Source organism: Rhopalosiphum maidis, chromosome 3 (assembly GCF_003676215.2).
Source record: "Rhopalosiphum maidis isolate BTI-1 chromosome 3, ASM367621v3, whole genome shotgun sequence".
Classification (NCBI taxonomy): Eukaryota; Metazoa; Arthropoda; class Insecta; order Hemiptera; family Aphididae; genus Rhopalosiphum; species Rhopalosiphum maidis.
The window spans coordinates 51,315,843-51,320,985 of NC_040879.1; positions in this window are offsets into that span (position 1 = coordinate 51,315,843).

A 5,143-nucleotide genomic window follows, 5' to 3' on the forward strand; every position below is an offset into this window, starting at 1 on the left:
AGGGCCTGTATCGTTTTTTATCTGGTTGGAGGTGACACGAAGTAAAGGATGATCGCTGAAGAATCGTTTCCTTAGAGTTTCGTAACAGTATACAATATTGTATAATAAACACGGTGATTTACAAAATTTGCTTAATATATATTCTTCAATAATTCAATTATTCAAAATCTGTTTTTTGGAATTCTCAAATACAAATAAAGAGTACTATGTTTTCAAATTTTTGACAATTTTAGTACGACTAAAGAAGTGTATTGTTGAGATACAGACTTTGGTATTTAAATGAGAACCTAACTTTTCTAATGTAAATTATTTAGAGAATAATTTTTCTGAAAGTATTAACATGTCAAAAATCAAAATAATTATTTTATGAGTTAATTTTAGTTATTTAACTTTATGTAGTAAGAATACTATATCATAATGGATTTGGAAGATATGTGGACTTTGGCGATTAATTATTGATTTTGATTCATCAATGAATATCATTTTTTAAAACAATCCAAGTATAATAAGTACTAGAAAACTTATTGTTAAATCATTTTTAAGGAGTGTTATTCATCCTCAAAAAATTAGTAGTTTTAATATTTTTTTGTATTTTCACTGGTAGGTATAGAGGTATTTTAAGTTTATACCATAAATGGCTCCAATTTTTGTTAAACAACTTTTACTTGAGTTAAAAAATGATGAGTTTGACACTATTAAACAACCTTATGATATTTTGAATATTATAAACACTGTTAGAGTGTCATTTTTAAGTTTGTACCGTTATCAGTACAATTTTATGTTAGCGAATGATGTTTTCGTTATGTAAAAAAAAAAAATGAAAATAAAAATAAATAAATAAAATAAAAATTAAAATCTTGGAATGAACTTCAACGATGAATCTATCAAAATGAGCTCGATGTTTTGAATCCAGTAAAATTCTTCTTAACAAAGAGTAGTAATACTGGAGTAATATTGGCAGCAAAAAACTAATAATTACTTTCTTGTTGAAAATATAGTTCAACAAAGTTTGGGAGTAATCCAAAAATACCCAATAAGTTACCAACAAATCGGATGTATGTATCTGTAAATGTTGTGCTGTTAATATTATGAACGGGCATTATACCCTTAATATAAGCTTTTTAATAACTGAGTAACTACTCGTTCAAATATTGAATTAGGTACATCAGCGGTTCCCAAACTTTCTTAGCCTCGGAGCCTTTTTTTAAGTAGAAGTTTGTCGTGAAGCCCCCAAGAAATATATAACGTTAATTTTTATTCATCTGTGTTCTGTGTACATTTATTGTGGTATTACAAACGGAGCCCTTTATAAGCCACTGCGGAGCACCAAGGGCTCCGTGGAGCATATTTTGGGAACCGCTAAGGTACATAATAAGGTTAAAAAAAAAATACTAATAATTTACTGTAAAAAAGGAGGGTTCTCATTTACTTATAGAATACTCTTTAAATAGTGCAAAAAGTATTACGAGTTTGAAAGTTTGGTCTTTGAGTATGTTTAAAATCAGAAATTAAATAAATATATTTTAATGTAAAACATGGGTTGAGCATGCTTAGTGAGTTGCTTTGTGTAACACTCGAGTATGGAGATTGAAAACGGTTCGATCGAAAAATATCATTATTCCCGTGGTGTTGAACAAACTAAAACGATTGTAAGACTGGTAGCAGTGATAGATGACCCACATAATTAATCGTTGATACAAGCGGTGACTAGTGGGTGTATAATATTATAGCCCGCAGTTGTACGGATGGCAATCGCTTAGTTTTGTACTTACCGCGGTTGCTGGGTCACGGAAGACTACTTGTTTATAGAATCACTGTACCTATTAAACGCGAATCGTTAATAGTTTATTATAGCTACCGCCAGAACATATTGAATTTGGTGAGGTTCTTAACTCTTGTGATCATCCGACCACCACGTAAGAATCACGGCAGAGGTGACCGTCCACTATATATAGTTTGTGGTAGACAATCGCAGATTATTTTAACCAGTACGTATGAATAGTGTAGTTGTGCGACGTCATAAAATTGCAGCCAAAATTCTCGGTATATAATTGGAAATTTTCGTAGCGCTGTTCGTGGGTGTGTATTGTAATAATATATGCATTATTTTACAGTGGCGAAACTAGTCTTGCTCGTTGCCAGTCCTAATGACACGAGCTATCTGTTATTTCCCGTAGATTGCTGTGGACCACCTGTGTAAGGGTGCACAAAGTTTTAACTTAATTATTCACAAATTTTTTGGAGCAATAACGAAAATTAAATATATATATATATATATATATATATATACATAGGTATATAGGTATATTTATATCCAAAATAAAATGTATAGAAATCAGAATTTATTGTAATTACGCGATTATAATATGGATTGTAGATTTGGACGCTTCGAGAAAAACCTTATGGTATAGGTCAGCGTTTCTCAAAGTGTGGGTCGCGTGGAAGGTCGTCAGTCAATTTTTGGTGGGTCGCGAACAATTTTTTTGAATTATAATGTCAAAGCTGTGGTATTAACCATTACAGAAAACATGCACACATTTCGCATACACCTCATTATTAAGAGTACATTTGTAAAAATGTATTGATTATAAACCAATAAAATACTAAATACATAATAAAAGTTTATACATATAATATGAATATATAATACAAATATTGTTTTTTATAACTACTTTTTGAAAAGTGAAACCATTTAGTTCGCGAAAGATTTTTCGGGAGAAATTTAGTCACGGGACTAAAAAGATTAAGGACCACTGGTATAAGTAGTTCTCGTAATACGCTCGTACACGTAAATTGCATAGTAAATGAGTAGATTTTATAATTCGTATGTTAAAAATGAATGGTAAAAATAACTATAACATACAATTATAGAGATAGTGCATTATCGTTGGTTGGTTTTTTAGCCATTGACAACATTATGGCGGGCGTGCGTGTGCCAAGTACGTGTAATGTTCCGCTTCGGATACTCTTGGGTGACCATTCGTTCGGGATATTTTACATATAGGGCGTTACCGGATTAGGAAATAGTGTTTCGGTGTCCCGAGGATGTTCTTGTTTCCGTGTTTACTGTTTAACCATTAGGTAACATAATAGGAACTATAACAACGGTACCTTTTTCGTAACGCTATTACTCGTACGTTAAATTTATTTTATTTTTGTGAAAAGCTCTCAAATTGTACACATTTTATGAATTGCAGTTTACAAAATAAAATAAATCTATAGAAAAATAAACGGTTCAGAAAATTTCCAGAAAATTACAGTGACGACCCACTGGTCCTTTGTTCTTCGTACTAACATATATTTTTTTTTAATAATAATTTTTTACCTTATATTACTATGAAATTAATTATGGAGTAAAATAAAAATGTGTTTATTTTTATCCTTAAAATATTGTTGGATTTTGTGACCTAATAAAAGAACATTTAATTTAATTGTTTTAGGTAAATGAGAAATTGTCTAATTATAAATTTGACAAAGTTGGAGCTAGCTTAGTACACAAATGTGTCATCATGGGATTCCTTTGTTAATCGTCAAATATATGCAAATGTGTTCCAAACAAAGTACATTTTACGCAATTAGATTATACTGTATCATTATTCATTAGCTAGTTTTATTACGCACCCTATCAGAACGATTGATACAACTAAAATTTCAGATAACATTTTTAAAATGTACACGCTCCGTTTTGAAAATTACGTACCTATTATATAAGTTTATATATTTACATTCTTATAATATATATTTATGTGTATTATATTGTTATTTTAAATTAAAAAATTAAAATTAAAATTCGCGAGAAAATACTAAACAACTCGATACACATAATTACATATAAACCGCAGAAATGAATCACTATTTATGTAATTTGATAAGTTTGTGCGAGTATGTACAAAATCACTTATAATATCCATTGATTTCTATACAGATACTCAGTTTAGTATCGTGGAAAGAACAGAACTTAGGATGCTATAGGATATAGGTCGTGCTGACTCTTTCCAAATTACCACTTGCCTACCTGCAAATCACGCAAGCCTCGAGCGGACATTTTTGCTACCAGTCCTGCATTTTACTAGTAAAGGATGGCGGAGAGATTGATGTATTTTATAGAGAGGCAAATGGGATCTGACGAATAAGTCTGGTGGCAAAGGAAGACGGGATAGCCAATGATATATACTATTTCTGCGAGGGCACGTACCAACCTTTATCCATTTTAAAAATGTTAGCTAAGCTAGTATAAAATAACTGATGTGTGTTAACATTTCTAAAGTAAATGTTTTTGATTTATGTTCACTGTTCAGTAAATGATGTAGTACTAGAGCAAGAAATATGAAGGGAAAACAGTCTGTCCTTGTGCAACTTAAAAAACATAACTAAGGTGTCTCATGTCTGTGATCGTTTTTTTTTTTCATTGCCATATAGTTGTTCAAAATTAAATTTCCTCATTACTTGTATTTAATTTATATTTATCAACTTATACACCATATTATTATTGAAAGTAATATGTGAAGATTAACTATAATTCTCCTGTAAAAAAAAAAAAAAGAAAAAAAGATTTATCTTATCGAATGTTTAATCTCAAATCGTAAAAAATCCAGTTTCAGTAAGGAATAAATATAAAAAAATATAATAAAAAAATTTTATATCAAATATTGTATCACGAGCAAAATATACCATATTCCTATTTGAATGATATTATTTAGCTTATATATAAGGTTTTGTCAAACGTGCGTGGGTTGGTTATGATGTTAAAAACTATAAGAATTCGGCGACCCGTTAAATTATTCGACAATTTTAAATTTAAATTTAATATCAGTAAAAAAATGTGATAAAAGTTTACTTTTTCTGTATTCATACTATGTGAACTAAATTGCATATTTTCTTTAGAACTTGATGATTATTTCAGGTAAATGAAAAATATTTTTATTATAAATTTCTGTCACCATTTAAGTAAATTCGATTCATCCTTTGTCAATATATCCAAGTATCGATCAACTAGGTATAATTTAAGTACGGCATTTATTAAATTTATTTTGTCCCTATTGCATATATCGACACAATAATAACTTTTATTCAGCTCGTTTAAACTTACAGACTATGAAATCATATAATTCCCAATTTTTTTCTCGTTGTAATTTAATATCAT